Source organism: Coregonus clupeaformis, chromosome 8 (assembly GCF_020615455.1).
Source record: "Coregonus clupeaformis isolate EN_2021a chromosome 8, ASM2061545v1, whole genome shotgun sequence".
NCBI classification, from domain to species: domain Eukaryota; kingdom Metazoa; phylum Chordata; class Actinopteri; order Salmoniformes; family Salmonidae; genus Coregonus; species Coregonus clupeaformis.
This window is the reverse complement of record NC_059199.1, coordinates 58,775,731-58,794,510: the sequence shown is the minus strand read 5'-3', so window position 1 is coordinate 58,794,510 and position 18,780 is coordinate 58,775,731. Positions and strand designations below refer to the sequence as shown.

At 42.5% G+C, this 18,780-nt stretch overlaps 6 non-coding genes across 6 annotated transcripts; all 6 read right to left on the bottom strand.

Annotated features, from left to right (window-relative positions):
- Positions 1–11,390: 11,390 nt before the first annotated feature.
- Positions 11,391–11,462, bottom strand: trnap-agg. Its single transcript has one exon. It is a non-coding gene; the product is annotated as a tRNA-Pro (tRNA).
- Positions 11,463–12,483: 1,021 nt separating this feature from the next.
- On the bottom strand, positions 12,484–12,555 carry trnap-agg. Its single transcript has one exon. It is a non-coding gene; the product is annotated as a tRNA-Pro (tRNA).
- A 1,023-nt stretch (positions 12,556–13,578) lies between these two features.
- On the bottom strand, positions 13,579–13,650 carry trnap-agg. Its single transcript has one exon. It is a non-coding gene; the product is annotated as a tRNA-Pro (tRNA).
- Positions 13,651–14,663: 1,013 nt separating this feature from the next.
- trnap-agg lies at positions 14,664–14,735 on the bottom strand. The gene has a single exon. It is a non-coding gene; the product is annotated as a tRNA-Pro (tRNA).
- Positions 14,736–15,754: 1,019 nt separating this feature from the next.
- trnap-agg lies at positions 15,755–15,826 on the bottom strand. The gene has a single exon. It is a non-coding gene; the product is annotated as a tRNA-Pro (tRNA).
- A 1,012-nt stretch (positions 15,827–16,838) lies between these two features.
- trnap-agg lies at positions 16,839–16,910 on the bottom strand. The gene has a single exon. It is a non-coding gene; the product is annotated as a tRNA-Pro (tRNA).
- Positions 16,911–18,780: the final 1,870 nt, after the last annotated feature.

Here is an 18,780-nt window from a genome sequence, read left to right as displayed (position 1 = left end):
TTAACTGTCATCTCATTCATTCTTGCACATGATTGTTGTCACACAATGTGTTGTGTGAACCTTTTCCCCTGAAGGTCAACACTTCAACCTTTCTCTTACCTCATCATTTAAAGAGCGTGTAATGCTGGCCTATTAAAATCCCAGGGTTATGTCTTATCTTTGGTTTATATCTGTGGTTTCAATATTATTTTCTTAAAAGGTCCTCAAGTGTACTTCCAGGGCATCACATATTGACATCGTCAGTACGTGAGTATAATATCATTTTTATGCGCTACGCGCTTCAGCACTCGGCGGTCCCGTTCTGTGAGCTTGTGTGGCCTACCACTTCGCGGCTGAGCCGTTGTTGCTCCTGGACGTTTTCACTTCACAATTACAGCACTTACAGTTGACCGGGGCAGGTGTAGCAGGGCAGAAATTTGACGAATTGACTTGTTGGAAAGGTGGCATCCTCTGACGCTACCACGTTGAAAGTCATTGAGCTCTTCAGTATGGGCCATTCTACTGCCAATGTTTGTCTATGGAGATTGCATGGCTGGGTGCTCGATTTTATACACCTGTCAACAACGGGTGTGGCTGAAATAGCCAAATCCACTAATTTGAAGGGGTGTCCACATACTTTTGTATATATAGTGTATCTCTGTCTTCAAACGTGACGTAAGTTGAAGTGCACTATTTTGTCCATGAGGACCCATAGATGGGTTGGTTGTTTAGCAACAAAACTGGCGCGTGCGCAACTATGGGGCAAAACAGACGGGGCTTAGATTAACAACATGTAAACTATATTTAGTCTCCAAATGTTTATTAAAAACATAAATACATTTGCACAACGAGCTCTTGTTGTCTCAAATACAACGTTACAGTTGTTGTTTAGATAGCTAGCGAATTTTTTGCCATATTAGCATTGACATGACATCAGTCAAAACACTTCAAAGCAAGACATGGTATCAAGAACAAGATTAAACTAACTGAAATGAGTCACTTACAATTCCCCACATGGCAGTTTCTTATCATTGTTGGTAGCTATCTGGCCTTCCAGAATCACAACAACTCATGGACTTCTTCCCCATTGAAGCGTGCCCATCGTTTTTGTGACGTTGTCAGATAACCCATCTATAGTGACTTCAATAACTTTGTTAATTTGCTTTAATCTTTAATAGTATTGTTTACTATCTGATCAGGTTGTCTACAACTTGAAATACTCTGTCGTATGCAAATGTACATTACTGGCCAATTAAAACCAACGGGCAGAATGTAGCGCTGTGCTACACATTACTGCTGGATTTCTTTAAACGCTAATAACGGGAGGTTACCATAGGGATATATAGAGATCATTACTTGGAAATAACGCGTTTTTGCATGGACATTGCCATTGAGGGTTTCCACCATTTTAAGGTAGTTAACTGGGTGGGAATTCTTCTTCAAATTGGTTTGCCTAGTTTGTAAATGGCTTTAAGCCTAGTTTGACCGTCATCAAGTGGCCAAAATTAATTAATGACACGATTTGGTTCAAGACTCCAGCACTGCAGGTGGCGGTAAGTCACCAATATTAACTTTACACTTTTTTTTTTTCAAACGAAGAAGAAAATGGACTATTTTAAGATGGAGATAGCCTCAATGGCTCTGCCCGTGCTGGCACAGACACCATAATGGCACAGATACAATGTTGCTATCTCTATACATCTCTATGGAGATTACATGCACCTGCATATAAAAGCGAACTTGCTTGATACCAAAAACCCCACAAGAATAAACCAGCAGATGGCGGGCATGTTCACCAGGACGCAACGTTTTGTAAAGTTCAGATATAAATATGCTATGTGGAACAAACATGCTTCTCTGACATGTAGCATAAGGAATCAAGTCTGCTCTATTCGTGGCATTTCTATCTGCAACGTTTCGACTACTGAATGCGGCCCAGTTGATCTCTCATTGTTACCGCGTCTAGTGATTGGTCCCGTTCCCCTTGCTCAGACGTTGCACGCATCAACCAATGGTTTGCGTGCCACGTCATCGACTGACAGATTGCTATAATGCTGCGTTCACGTGTTAGTCGGAACTAGGAAACTCTGAAATTTCCAACTTGCTAACTGGTTGTAGTTAAACACCTGCCTTGTTCAACCTGTTTGCATGTCAGAGTTTCCTTGTTCCAATTAGTAAGTGAACGCGACATAACTCTTATCCAGAGCGACTTGCAGTTAGTGAGTGCACATGGGAAACGAACCCACAACCCTGGCGTTGCAAGCGCCATGCTCTACCAACTGAGCTACAGGGGACTACTAACATATGATGTGGTTAGCTGATACTGTATGTAAAATACCTATCCAGGCGTTGTAAGTTCTGGGCGCGTTCCTCTGCCCAGGCGTTGCTGACGCCTGCCAGATCTTCCATATGTTATAGCAATCTGTCAGTTGATGAAACAGTCGATGACGTGGCACGCATCCATTGGTTGATGCATGCAACGTCTGATCAGGGGAAGGTTACCATTATGATACCAGACAGCTGCTTCTAGGATATCTTTCTGTCGCCCCCAATTCAATATTGACCTATCAGGAGCATCAGAAACCGTAAGGCTGATGAATGTAAAAATACTTATTAGGGATATAACAATACAGAAGTAGTAGGCCTATATTTCATTCAAACGTTTCACCTTTAATTGCAAAATAATATAATATACAGTGGGGAAAAAAAGTATTTAGTCAGCCACCAATTGTGCAAGTTTTCCCACTTAAAAAGATGAGAGAGGCCTGTAATTTTCATCATAGGTACACGTCGTTTTTTCCCCACTGTATGCCATTTGAAAAACTATTTGACTACATTTTCATTTGATAAAACATGTACATTATATAACTCTATCACGATTGACTTGATTTACATATTTCAAATATGGACAGTCCAAGGATATTTTATCTCTGATCTTGATGAGAAATGACCATGGACAAAAGGTGATCCATTTTGGCATTCCCTTTTTAGTTACAAAAAATATGCCTCTTAAATAGGAAAGAACACGATCCTAAAGTCAAGAAATAATTGAAAGATTATGTTGGCAACTGCATGTTATGGCAAATACTAGATTGATCAATAGAGAGGAACAAATAGACCTACAGCGAAACAACGCGACCAAGTAGATGAAGACTCGACTAAAGTGAGTTTATGCCGCGTTCAAAACAACTGGGAACACAGAAATAAAACGAACTCCGACTGGGAAAAATCTATTTGAACGGTCATCCAACTTGGAATTCCAACTCGGGAACTCTGGCCTCTTTCTAGAGTAGAGCTCCGACTTTTCCGACCTGAAGATCACTGACGTCATGATTTCGTATTTTTACGAGTTCCCAGTTGTTTTGAACACGGCATTAGAGACATTACTAAAGGCCTTTGCATACTGTACATCGGATTCAGTCTTTTACGATTATCATGTCACACTGTGTGATGTTACCTAATTAAAATCTTGATATCAACCTGTCCAGATTGTACTATATACAGTGGGGAGAACAAGTATTTGATACACTGCCGATTTTGCAGGTTTTCCTACTTAAAAAGCATGTAGAGGTCTGTAATTCTTATCATAGGTACACTTCAACTGTGAGAGACGGAATCTAAAACAAAAATCCAGAAAATCACATTTGTATGATTTTTTATTAATTAATTTGCATTTTATTGCATGACATAAGTATTTGATACATCAGAAAAGCAGAACTTAATATTTGGTACAGAATTCTTTGTTTGCAATTACAGAGATCATACGTTTCCTGTAGGTCTTGACCAGGTTTGCACACACTGCAGCAGGGATTTTGTCCCACTCCTCCATACAGACCTTCTCCAGATCCTTCAGGTTTCGGGGCTGTCGCTCCCTCCAAAGATTTCAGCTCCCTCCAAAGATGTTCTATTGGGTTCAGGTCTGGAGACTGGCTAGGCTACTCCAGGACCTTGAGATGCTTCTTACGGAGCCACTCCTTAGTTGCCCTGGCTGTGTGTTTCAGATCGTTGTCATGCTGGAAGACCCAGCCACGACCCATCTTCAATGCTCTTACTGAGGGAAGGAGGTTGTTGGCCAAGATCTCGAATTGTCCCCCACAATAATTTATTTAAAATCAACAACAAAAAATTGGGTTGGAGGCCACCAGATAGCAAATTAACATGTCATAAGCAATGGCAAAATGTGTAGAATTGCAGGAAATTAGCTTTAATGGTCGACTTTGGGCACGAAAAACGGTCCAACTCCTCCTCTTTCTCCATTTTCAACAGAAATGGTGTGTGTATTTTAAATATTCCCACAGAGTATCTTTAAAAAATGGCTTTCGTGAACTAACTTTAGCACAATATGTTACATTTGTTTATTAATTTGTGGATGTCACCCATTTCGTATGATATGTTACGAATTACAATTCTTATTATATGTTACGAATTAGCAAAACGTACAATGTGTTATAAATGTGCAAAACGTATGATATGTTATGATCTCTAGCAAGGTGCCTAACGTTAGCTAGCTGACTAATGTTAGCTAGGGGTTAGGGGTTAAGTTTAGGAGTTAGGTTAAGGTTAGGGTTAGGGGAAGGGTTAGCTAAAATGGTTAGGGGAAGGGTTAGATAAAATGGTTAGGGGAAGGGTTAGCTAACATGCTAAGTAGTTGCAAAGTAGCTAAAAAGTAGTAAGTAGTTGAAAAGTTACTAAAATGCTAAAGTTGTCCGTGATGAGATTCGAACTCGCAATCTCTGGGTTGCTAGACGTCCGCGTTATACGCCCAAGTTGTTGTGCTTATGGATTGTTTCATTATGCAGTGTAGCCTACTATCTATAGCTATATACAGTATTTAGCTGCTATTTATAAATAATAATATGGCATTTAGCAGCCGCTTTTATCCAAAGCGACTTACAGTCATGCGTGCATACATTTTTGTGTATGGGTGGTCCCGGGGATCGAACCCACCACCCTGGTGTTACAAGCGCCGTGCTCTACCAGCTGAGCTACAGAGGACCACCAAAAGTTTTATATCACCTAACAATGAGGGAGAAATTAGTTGGCTTGAGGATAAATTTAGCCACTATTTATTGTTGAACTCTGAAGTCCTCCTGCGACATTGTGCATTGTCCATTGCGCTTCGCACAATTTAAATGTAGTCTTGAATGATGCATGCCAAGATACTGTACACCAGAGATAAGGGACTGTTGATATTGCAACCACACAACTCAAACACTGGTTCACCAGTATGAAGAAAATTGCAAACCACTTTCTTTTTTTTGTTTGAGCCCTCAAGAACTGTTGTCCACTAAAGATGATGATAATCTGTTTGCATCTGCCAATTTATCGTCTGTCCTGTATCCAGACGACCTGTCCAAGAGCTTCCTATTGTGGTGGATATTTTAATCAATAATGAGGAGAGACCAGGTCAATCACCAATCAGAATATTAGCTTTATTAAAAACGTATTGATAAGGGAGCTGGTCACAATACCCACACCAAAGTGAATAGAGTGAGAGCCCAACAAACAGGAACTGCTGACGTCTTATATAGTGGACCTAAAAATGCTTAGTCACGGCTGGTTCCACCCCTCCCCGGCAGATCAGGAGCTACCTTGTTTTCTTCTTGTGGCTATGTGTATCGGGGTCATAGCGCACAAACAAGTGATAAAGTTAGCTCCGTTACTGCCCAGCTCGCTACACAGCTGTGCCATTGGAGGATAGTAGAAGACAGGATTAACTGAAAAACTGTGGTCACTCTGTCTTGACCGTGTGACCAGGTTACTCAGAAGCAACGAGAAATTTGAAACAATACAGGTCTATCTGTTCCTCAAGTTTATCTCTGTCCCGTGTCCTTGACTACACGCCCAGACCAGCTGCAGGGAGCTAGAGGGAACCATCCTTATGAAAAGCACAGCATTGGTAGTTAAGAAATGTCTCTACTATTTCCTCTGATGTTCCTAACGACAATCAAGCTGTTTTTACCATCCCTGTAACTGTGGCTTCAGAGAGATCGTTTTCTGAACTAAAACTCATAAAGAACTACCTAAGAACAAAGCATGCCGCGTGCACACAGGTTATTGCCGTAAGGTACACTGCTCAAAAAAATAAAGGGAACACTAAAATAACACATCCTAGATCTGAATGAATGAAATAATCTTATTAAATACTTTTTTTCTTTACATAGTTGAATGTGCTGACAACAAAATCACACAAAAATGATCAATGGAAATCAAATGTATCAACCCATGGAGGTCTGGATTTGGAGTCACCCTCAAAATTAAAGTGGAAAACCACACTACAGGCTGATCCAACTTTGATGTAATGTCCTTAAAACAAGTCAAAATGAAGCTCAGTAGTGTGTGTGGCCTCCACGTGCCTGTATGACCTCCCTACAACACCTGGGCATGTTCCTGATGAGGTGGCGGATGGTCTCCTGAGGGATCTCCTCCCAGACCTGGACTAAAGCATCCGCCAACTCCTGGACAGTCTGTGGTGCAACGTGGCGTTGGTGGATGGAGCGAGACATGATGTCCCAGATGTGCTCAATTGGATTCAGGTCTGGGGAACGGGCGGTCCATAGCATCAATGCCTTCCTCTTGCAGGAACTGCTGACACACTCCAGCCACATGAGGTCTAGCATTGTCTTGCATTAGGAGGAACCCAGGGCCAACCACACCAGCATATGGTCTCACAAGGGGTCTGAGGATCTCATCTCGGTACCTAATGGCAGTCAGGCTACCTCTGGCGAGCACATGGAGGGCTGTGCGGCCCCCCAAAGAAATGCCACCCCACACCATGACTGACCCACCGCCAAACCGGTCATGCTGGAGGATGTTGCAGGCAGCAGAACGTTCTCCACGGCGTCTCCAGACTCTGTCACGTCTGTCACTTGCTCAGTGTGAACCTGCTTTCATCTGTGAAGAGCACAGGGCGCCAGTGGCGAATTTGCCAATCTTGGTGTTCTCTGACAAATGCCAAACGTCCTGCACGGTGTTGGGCTGTAAGCACAACCCCCACCTGTGGACGTCGGGCCCTCATACCACCCTCATGGAGTCTGTTTCTGACCGTTTGAGCAGACACATGCACATTTGTGGCCTGCTGGAGGTCATTTTGCAGGGCTCTGGCAGTGCTCCTCCTGCTCCTCCTTGCACAAAGGCGGAGGTAGCAGTCCTGCTGCTGGGTTGTTGCCCTCCTACGGCCTCCTCCACGTCTCCTGATGTACTGGCCTGTCTCCTGGTAGCGCCTCCATGCTCTGGACACTACGCTGACAGACACAGCAAACCTTCTTGCCACAGCTCGCATTGATGTGCCATCCTGGATGAGCTGCACTACCTGAGCCACTTGTGTGGGTTGTAGACTCCCTCTCATGCTACCACTAGAGTGAAAGCACCGCCATCATTCAAAAGTGACCAAAACATCAGCCAGGAAGCATAGGAACGGAGAAGTGGTCTGTGGTCACCACCTGCAAAACCAGTCCTTTATTGTGGGTGTCTTGCTAATTACCTATAATTTCCACCTGTTGTCTATTCCATTTGTACAACAGCATGTGAAATGTATTGTCAATCAGTGTTGCTTCCTAAGTGGACAGTTTGATTTCACAGAAGTGTGATTGACTTGGAGTTACATTGTGTTGTTTAAGTGTTCCCTTTATTTTTTTGAGCAGTGTACATTTTATATAGTCTTCACAATACATGCGCTGCATCACAACAAAAAGAATCACGCTAGACATTAGCAACTTCTTCTGTGGTTTACTACTGGTACCACCAGTGGTGTAAAGTACTTCAGTAAAAAATAATTTAAAGTACTACTTAAGTAGTTGTTTGGGGTATCTGTACTTTACTTTATTATTTATATTTTTTACAACTTTTACTTTTACTTCACGACATTCCTAAAGTAAATGATGTACTTTTTACTCCATACATTTTCCCTGACACCCAAAAGTACTGGTTACATTTTGAATGCTTAGCAGGACAGAAAATGGTCCAATTCACGCACGTATCAAGAGGACAGCCCTTGTCATCCCTACTGCCTCTGATCTGGCGGACCCACTAAACACTAATGCTTCGTTTGTAAAAGATGTCTGAGTGTTGGAGTGTGCCCCTGGCTATCCGTAAATAAATAAAAACACGAAAATTGTTAGTAATTAGTAATTACATTTACTTTTGATACTTAAGTATATTTAAAACCAAATACTTTTAGACTTTTACTCAAGTAGTATTTTACTGGGTGACTTTCACTTTTACTTGAGTCATTTTCTATTTAGGTATCTTTACTTTTACTCAAGTATGACAATTGAATACTTTTTCCACCACTGGGTAGCGCATGGCAAAGCAATGCACAAGTTGGAAAAATCCAACGATGTGACACACTGCATGCAGTGCCAAGCACTGCAACCTAGTCCTGAGATGAGTCGCAACAGTGTGAATTGCCTCCCAATGAAATGAATGGACTTCTGCCAGAACAGCCTATTTATGCTTGATCTGAAAATGTGGTCGGAGGCTTCCTATGGAGAGTGTGACGCAATCGCCGAGGCTCCGGAGGCATGCAGAGGCCAAGTCAAGCTTTGTACGGAATCGCTGTGCGACTCTCAAATGTTGTAACAATGCGGAGGGCTCCGTATAGCTCCGCATTGACATGATTGGTTGACCGTAGATGGGGGCGGTAAGTCCTGTATAAACACACACTCACTTTTTGACAACTTCCTTCACAATAGCTCTGCTCCGCTAAGCGCAAGAAGTATGAAAGCCCTGACGTCTCAGAGGCTGTATCGCAGTAAATCGGGTGACAGATTGACCATGCAGAGCCTTTAAGCTCCACTCATTGCACTGGCGCCATTGTAGCCTTGACCACAGCATTTGTTCACCGATATCCCCTTACTTTCAATGAGTTAAATTATTTTCCCAGGCCTGAGGCACTTTGATCAGTCACATTCCTGAAGCCCAAGAAACAAACCCTTAGCTTCCTAGTACATATGGAAATTCAAAATGTTTATGAACAGTAGGGAGGCTATGTACCGGTACAGAGTCAATGTGCGGGGGCACCGGTTAGTCGAGGTAACTGAGGTAATATGTACATGAGGGTAGAGTTTAAGTGACTATGCATAAATAATAAACAGAGTAGCAGCAGCGTAAAATAGTCCTGGTAGCCATGATTAGCTGTTCAGGAGTCTTATGGCTTGGGGGTAGAAGCTGTTAAGAAGCCTTTTGGACCTAGACTTGGCGCTCTGGTATCGCTTGCCATGCGGTAGCAGAGAGAACAGTCTATGACTAAGGTAGCTGGAGTCTTTGACACTTTTTAGGGCCTTCCTCTGACACTGCCTGGTATAGAGGTCCTGGATGGCAGGAATCTTGGCCCCAGTGATGTTCTGAACATTATTATACACTGAACAAAAATATAAATGCAACATGCAACAATTTCAAAGATTTTACTGAGTTACAGTTCATATAAGGAAATCAGTGTGACCACCATTTGCCTCGTGCAGCGTGACACATCTCATTTACATTACATTTACGTCATTTAGCAAACGCTCTTATCCAGAGCGACTTACAAATTGGTGCATTCACCTTGGGATAACCACTTTACAATGTTTTTTTAAATTTATTTATTTTTTGGGTGGGGTAAGGGGGGGGGTAGAAGGATTACTTTATCCTATCCCAGGTATTCCTTATAGAGGTGGGGTTTCAAGTGTCTCCGGAAGGTGGTCAGTGACTCCGCTGTCCTGGCGTCGTGAGGGAGCTTGTTCCATCATTGGGGTGCCAGAGCAGCGAACAGTTTTGACTGGGCTGAGCGGGAACTGTGCTTCAGCAGAGGTAGGGGGGCCAGCAGGCCAGAGGTGGATGAACGCAATGTCCTCGTTTGGGTGTAGGGACTGATCAGAGCCTGAAGGTACGGAGGTGCCGTTCCCCTCACAGCTCCGTAGGCAAGCACCATGGTCTTGTAGCAGATGTGAGCTTCAACTGGAAGCCAGTGGAGTGTGCGGAGGAGCGGGGTGACGTGAGAGAACTTGGGAAGGTTGAACACCAGACGGGCTGCGACATTCTGGATGAGTTGTAGGCAGGGAGGGAGCCCAGCCAACAGCGAGTTGCAGTAATCCATAGAGTTCATCAGGCTGTTGATTGTGGCCTGTGGAATGTTGTCCCACTCCTCTTCAATGGCTGTGTGAAGTTGCTGGAACACGCTGTCATACACATTTACATTTTAGTAGACGCTCTTATCCAGAGCGACTTACAGTTAGTGACATTTTTTTTTTTTTTATACTGGCCCCCCGTGGGAATCGAACCCACAACCCTGGCATTGCAAACGCCATGCTCTATCAACTGAGCTACATCCCTGCCGGCCATTCCCGGTCAAGACCCTGGTGAGGATGACGAGCACGCAGATGAGCTTCCCTGAGACGGTAGTTTGTGCAGAAATCCTTCGGTTGTGTAAACCCACAGCTGTCCGAGTGGCTGGTCTCAGACGATTCCTCAGGTGAAGAAGCCGGATGTGGAGGTCCTGGGCTGGCGTGGTTACCTGTGGTCTGCGGTTGTGAGGCCAGTTGAATGTACTGGTGGACATTCCTGCAGTCATCATGCCAATTGCACACTCCCTCAAAATGTGAGACACCTGTGGTACTTCCCGTGGCTATGATAAGATTAGCTGTAATATGGCACATTTATCTCTGCCCCTTCTCTGGAAGAAGAAAAAAAAAGGGAGGACCTTGCTTGGACCTTGCGGGACCTTGCTTGGACCTTGCGGGGCCCCGTGAAACTGCGCTACACCACTGGGGTAGGTTTATTGGTGTGGTTTCAGTCACAGATTAAGCCCAATCCTGGACTAAAAGGCATTTTCAATGGAGTGTGGAGAATGAAACAGAGCCTGACATCTCTGTCTGTGGCTGCCATTGTCCTGTTGGTTGAACACCACAGCTCCTCCTCCCTACTCTCACGGTGCTATTTAATCAAAACTGCCTTCCGGATTTCGTGGAGGAGTCAAAACAACCTCCCTCCTCCTATGCAAACAAAGTTTGCCTGAATTCCAAATTTCGTTTGGTTTCATGACTGTAAATATGGTTCTGAGAGCAGGAATTAAAACTTAGACTGCAGTGGAAGAATGCTGTTGTTGTGTTTTACATATCCTGTAAATCAGGTTAATGGGTTTGATTGAATGTGTTCTGTATCGTTCATACTTCAAAACAAATGTTTGATTGCTCTCTATCCTGGGAGAGATCTCTCTCCTCCTTCATTTCAGTGGTATCATTTCAGAATGATAACTGGTATCAATAAAGGAGACATAAATAAATAAATAAATCCAAGAGTTTTTACCACCAGCAATATTACAAGTCCTAGTGGCGACAGGCTACTTATCTAGAAAGGCCCATAGAACAGGTGGGCATATAGTAGGGTTATCCGCCTCTCATTATTTAACTGCAGGTTAGCCTACCCTAAAACTTGGGCTCGTCCGGGATTTGAACCCGGGACCTCTCGCACCCTAAGCGAGAATCATACCCCTAGACCAACGAGCCTGTCTGCCCAAAAAAAAAAGAGGTTTTTCAAATTAATTTCAATGCCACGCATGTCATGAAAACTTCGGTTATTCACTGGTACTGCACTGGCATATGGTGGCGCTGAGAAGTACTGCTGTTGAATTTTGGGCGTTTTGACAATGGCCACGCAAATCTGTAGGTCAGGACTCAACTACAGGGAGATCAGAGCTGGGGAATTAGCTCAAATGGGAGAGTGCTCGCTTAGCATGTGAGAGGTAGCGCTACAAAGTCATAATTATGTCTAAACTCCGCCTATTTCTAAAATGTTTATTATTAAAATCTGATTTTAACCCTAACTACACTGCAAAACTTATGCCCTGACCTTAAATTAAGACCAAAACGCAAATTTTAGTTGTCATTAATTTTTACGAGAGAGACCATTTTGACTTTATGGCTGTGGTAACTAGTGACAACCATGAGAGCTTGAGTCCTACCAATTATATATATCCTACCCCAACATACATTGCACTTGAGTTAAAATGGACGATAATGTGTGTTATGAGAATATGAGCATCTGTCTCGTTGGTCTAGGAGCATGATTCTCTCTTAGGGTGCGAGAAGTCCCGGGTTCAAATCCCGGACGAGCCCACGGGGGGCCAGTATGAAAAACCAAAACAAAAAAACAACAACAAAAAATATATGCACTCACTAACTGTAAGTCGCTCTGGATAAGAGCGTCTGCTAAATGACTAAAATGTAAATATTGCATTCTCAATGATTGAATGTGTTCTGTATAGTTCATAGTTCAAAACAAATGTTTGATTGCTCTCTATCCTGGGAAAGATCTCTCTCCTCCATCATTTCAGTGGTATCATTTCAGAATGATAACTGGTATCAATACAGGAGACATAAATAAATCCAAGAGTTTTTACCACCAGCAATATTACAAGTCCTAGTGGCGACAGGCTGCTTATCTAGAAAGGCCCATAGAACAGGTGGGCATATAGTAGGGTTTTCCGCCTCTCATTATTTAACTAAAGGTTAGCCTACCCTAAAACTTGGGCTCGTCCGGGATTTGAACCCGGGACCTCTCGCACCCTAAGCGAGAATCATACCCCTAGACCAACGAGCCTGTCTGGCCAGAGAAAAATAGGTTTTTGAAATTAATTTCAATGCCACGCATGTCATGAAAACTTATGTTATTCACTGGTACTGCACTGGCATATGGTGGCGCTGAGAAGTACTGCTGTTGAATTTTGGCCGTTTTGACAATGGCCACGCAAATCTGTAGGTCAGGACTCAACTACAGGGAGATCAGAGCTGGGGAATTAGCTCAAATGGGAGAGTGCTCGCTTAGCATGTGAGAGGTAGCGCTACAAAGTCATAATTATGTCTAAACTCCGCCTATTTCTAAAATGTTTATTGTTAAAATCTGATTTTAACCCTAACCTTAACTACACTGCGAAACATATGGCTGACCTTAAATTAAGACCAAAACGCAAATTTTAGTTGTCATTAATTTTTACGAGAGAGACCATTTTGACTTTATGGCTGTGGTAACTAGTGACAACCATGAGAGCTTGAGTCCTACCAATTATATATATCCTACCCCAACATACATTGCACTTGAGTTAAAATGGACGATAATGTGTGTTATGAGAATATGAGCATCTGTCTCGTTGGTCTAGGAGCATGATTCTCTCTTAGGGTGCGAGAAGTACCGGGTTCAAATCCCGGACGAGCCCACGGGGGGCCAGTATGAAAAACAAAAACAAAAAAACAACAACAAAAAAGATATGCACTCACTAACTGTAAGTCGCTCTGGAAAAGAGCGTCTGCTAAATGACTAAAATGTAAATATTGCAGTCTCTATGATTGAATGTGTTCTGTATCGTTCATAGTTCAAAACAAATGTTTGATTGCTCTCTATCCTGGGAGAGATCTCTCTCCTCCTTCATTTCAGTGGGATCATTTCAGAATGATAACTCGTATCAATAAAGGAGACAAATAAATCCAAGAGTTTTTACCACCAGCAATATTACAAGTCCTAGTGGCGACAGGCTGCTTATCTAGAAAGGCCCATAGAACAGGTGGGCATATAGTAGGGTTTTCCGCCTCTCATTATTTAACTGCAGGTTAGCCTACCCTAAAACTTGGGCTCGTCCGGGATTTGAACCCGGGACCTCGCGCACCCTAAGCGAGAATCATACCCCTAGACCAACGAGCCTGTCTGTCCAGAGAAAAATAGGTTTTTGAAATTAATTTCAATGCCACGCATGTCATGAAAACTTCGGTTATTCACTGGTACTGCACTGGCATATGGTGGCGCTGAGAAGTACTGCTGTTGAATTTTGGCCGTTTTGACAATGGCCACGCAAATCTGTAGGTCAGGACTCAACTACAGGGAGATCAGAGCTGGGGAATTAGCTCAAATGGGAGAGTGCTCGCTTAGCATGTGAGAGGTAGCGCTACAAAGTCATAAGTATGTCTAAACTCCGCCTATTTCTAAAATGTTTATTCTTAAAATCTGATTTTAACCATAACCTTAACTACACTGCGAAACTTATGGCTGACCTTAAATTAAGACCAAAACGCAAATTTTAGTTGTCATTAATTTTTACGAGAGAGACTATTTTGACTTTATGGCTGTGGTAACTAGTGACAACCATGAGAGCTTGAGTCCTACCAATTATATATATCCTACCCCAACATACATTGCACTTGAGTTAAAATGGATGATAATGTGTGTTATGAGAATATGAGCATCTGTCTCGTTGGTCTAGGAGCATGATTCTCTCTTAGGGTGCGAGAAGTCCCGGGTTCAAATCCCGCACGAGCCCACGGGGGGGCCAGTATGAAAAACAAAAAAACAACAACTAAAAATATATGCACTCACTAACTGTAAGTCGCTCTGGATAAGAGCGTCCGCTAAATGACTAAAATGTAAATATTGCATTCTCAATGATTGAATGTGTTCTGTATAGTTCAAAACAAATGTTTGATTGCTCTCTATCCTGGGAAAGATCTCTCTCCTCCTTCATTTCAGTGGTATCATTTCAGAATGATAACTGGTATCAATAAAGGAGACATAAATAAATCCAAGAGTTTTTACCACCAGCAATATTACAAGTCCTAGTGGCGACAGGCTGCTTATCTAGAAAGGCCCATAGAACAGGTGGGCATATAGTAGGGTTTTCCGCCTCTCATTATTTAACTGCAGGTTAGCCTACCCTAAAACTTGGGCTCGTCCGGGATTTGAACCCGGGACCTCTCGCACCCTAAGCGAGAATCATACCCCTAGACCAACGAGCCTGTCTGTCCAGAGAAAAATAGGTTTTTGAAATTAATTTCAATGCCACGCATGTCATGAAAACTTCGGTTATTCACTGGTACTGCACTGGCATATGGTGGCGCTGAGAAGTACTGCTGTTGAATTTTGGCCGTTTTGACAATGGCCACGCAAATCTGTAGGTCAGGACTCAACTACAGGGAGATCAGAGCTGGGGAATTAGCTCAAATGGGAGAGTGCTCGCTTAGCATGTGAGAGGTAGCGCTACAAAGTCATAATTATGTCTAAACTCCGCCTATTTCTAAAATGTTTATTCTTAAAATCTGATTTTAACCATAACCTTAACTACACTGCGAAATTTATGCCTGACCTTAAATTAAGACCAAAACGCAAATTTTAGTTGTCATTAATTTTTACGAGAGAGACCATTTTGACTTTATGGCTGTGGTAACTAGTGACAACCATGAGAGCTTGAGTCCTACCAATTATATATATCCTACCCCAACATACATTGCACTTGAGTTAAAATGGACGATAATGTGTGTTATGAGAATATGAGCATCTGTCTCGTTGGTCTAGGAGCATGATTCTCTCGTAGGGTGCGAGAAGTCCCGGGTTCAAATCCCGGACGAGCCCACGGGGGGCCAGTATGAAAAACAAAAAAACAACAACAAAAAATATATGCACTCACTAACTGTAAGTCGCTCTGGAAAAGAGCGTCCGCTAAATGACTAAAATGTAAATATTGCATTCTCAATGATTGAATGTGTTCTGTATAGTTCATAGTTCAAAACAAATGTTTGATTGCTCTCTATCCTGGGAAAGATCTCTCTCCTCCATCATTTCAGTGGTATCATTTCAGAATGATAACTGGTATCAATAAAGGAGACATAAATAAATCCAAGAGTTTTTACCACCAGCAATATTACAAGTCCTAGAGGCGACAGGCTGCTTATCTAGAAAGGCCCATAGAACAGGTGGGCATATAGTAGGGTTTTCCGCCTCTCATTATTTAACTGCAGGTTAGCCTACCCTAAAACTTGGGCTCGTCCGGGATTTGAACCCGGGACCTCTCGCACCCTAAGCGAGAATCATACCCCTAGACCAACGAGCCTGTCTATCCAGATAAAAAGAGGTTTTTGAAATTAATTTCAATGCCACGCATGTCATGAAAACTTATGTTATTCACTGGTACTGCACTGGCATATGGTGGCGCTGAGAAGTACTGCTGTTGAATTTTGGCCGTTTTGACAATGGCCACGCAAATCTGTAGGTCAGGACTCAACTACAGGGAGATCAGAGCTGGGGAATTAGCTCAAATGGGAGAGTGCTCGCTTAGCATGTGAGAGGTAGCGCTACAAAGTCATAATTTTGTCTAAACTCCGCCTATTTCTAAAATGTTTATTATTAAAATCTGATTTTAACCCTTACTACACTGCAAAACTTATGCCCTGACCTTAAATTAAGACCAAAACGCAAATTTTAGTTGTCATTAATTTTTACGAGAGAGACTATTTTGACTTTATGGCTGTGGTAACTAGTGACAACCATGAGAGCTTGAGTCCTACCAATTATATATATCCTACCCCAACATACATTGCACTTGAGTTAAAATGGACGATAATGTGTGTTATGAGAATATGAGCATCTGTCTCGTTGGTCTAGGAGCATGATTCTCTCTTAGGGCGCGAGAGGTCCCGGGTTCAAATCCCGAATGAGCCTACGGGGGGCCAGTATGAAAAACTAAAACAACAACCAAAAATATATGCACTCACTAACTGTAGGTCGCTCTGGATAAGAGCGTCTGCTAAATGACTAAAATGTAAATATTGCAGTCTCTATGATTGAATGTGTTCTGTATCGTTCATAGTTCAAAACAAATGTTTGATTGCTCTCTATCCTGGGAGAGATCTCTCTCCTTCTTCATTTCAGTGGTATCATTTCAGAATGATAACTGGTATCAATAAAGGAGACATAAATAAATCCAAGAGTTTTTACCACCAGCAATATTACAAGTCCTAGTGGCGACAGGCTGCTTATCTAGAAAGGCCCATAGAACAGGTGGGCATATAGTAGGATTATCCGCCTCTCATTATTTAACTGCAGGTTAGCCTACCCTAAAACTTGGGCTCGTCCGGGATTTGAACCCGGGACCTCTCGCACCCTAAGCGAGAATCATACCCCTAGACCAACGAGCCTGTCTGTCCAAAAAAAGAAGAGGTTTTTCAAATTAATTTCAATGCCACGCATGTCATGAAAACTTCGGTTATTCACTGGTACTGCACTGGCATATGGTGGCGCTGAGAAGTACTGCTGTTGAATTTTGGCCGTTTTGACAATGGCCACGCAAATCTGTAGGTCAGGACTCAACTACAGGGAGATCAGAGCTGGGGAATTAGCTCAAATGGGAGAGTGCTCGCTTAGCATGTGAGAGGTAGCGCTACAAAGTCATAATTATGTCTAAACTCCGCCTATTTCTAAAATGTTTATTCTTAAAATCTGATTTTAACCTTAACCTTAACTACACTGCGAAACTTATGGCTGACCTTAAATTAAGACCAAAACGCAAATTTTAGTTGTCATTCATTTTTACGAGAGAGACCATTTTGACTTTATGGCTGTGGTAACTAGTGACAACCATGAGAGCTTGAGTCCTACCAATTATATATATCCTAAGTATAAGTATGTCTAAACTCCGCCTATTTCTAAAATGTTTATTATTAAAATCTGATTTTAACCCTAACCTTAACTACAGAGAATATGAGCATCTGTCTCGTTGGTCTAGGAGCATGATTCTCTCTTAGGGTGCGAGAGGTCCCGGGTTCAAATCCCGGACGAGCCCAAAAAACAACAACAAAAAATATATGCACTCACTAACTGTAAGTCGCTCTGGATAAGAGCGTCTGCTAAATGACTAAAATGTAAATATTGCAGTCTCTGTACTCTAGTAGGCCTGCTCTATCTATGATTATTGTACCTTGTCACTGCCACAGTTGACAACGATGTACAAATTCCAATCAGCAATCATTTGACCAAAACCTCCCACCACCTGAACAGTTTCTTCACCCGGGCTGTGGCCCTCACCATCTGGCCCATTGAGACTAAAGGACTATGCACTCCATGCTGCACACGATGTTTGTGTACAAGCCATCTCTGAACTGTACACAAAATAACTGCACTATACTGCATTGCACTCTGTCCATCTCTCTGCATTTAGATATATTCATACTGATACTGTAAATGTGTACATCCACTGTGTTTCAACCGTATACCCACTGTGTATCAACCGTATACCCACTGTACATTTGTATATCTGCTAATTCTCTTACAGCTCTATCCTCACTCTACCTAGTTTTATATAATGTATGTCAACTTTGTTTAAACTCTGTCTCTAAATGTTGTCTAGCAGCAACATATCCCCAAGTAACATTCTGATTATATTGTCTATCACTAGTAGCACCATATCAAATCAAATCAAATCAAATTGTATTTGTCACATGCGCCGAATACAACAGGTGTAGTAGACCTTACAGTGAAATGCTTACTTACAAGCCCTTAACCAACAATGCAGTTAAGAAAAAAATATCTAAAAAAAATATCTAAAAAATACAATATAAAATAATACGAAATAAAAGTTACAAATAATTAATGAGCAGCAGTAAAAATAACAATAGCGAGGCTATATACAGGGGATACCGGTACCAAGTCAATGTGCGGGGGCACCGGTTAGTCGAGGTAATTGGGGTAATATGTACATGTAGGTAGAGTTATGAAAGTGACTATGCATAGATAATAAACAGAGAGTAGCAGCTGCGTAAAAGGGGGGAGTCAGTGCAAATAGTCCAGGTAACCATTTGATTAGATGCTCAGGAGTCTTATGGCTTGGGGGTAGAAGCTGTTTAGAAGCCTCTTGGACCTAGACTTGGTGCTCCGGTACCGCTTGCCGTGCAGTAGCAGAGAGAACAGTCTATGACTAGCTGTACCGGAGTGGTACTATTAGCCCACCGCCTAGCACGCTAGCAGATAACTAACGTAACTAGCTAGTTTACATATGGCCGTGGACCGACA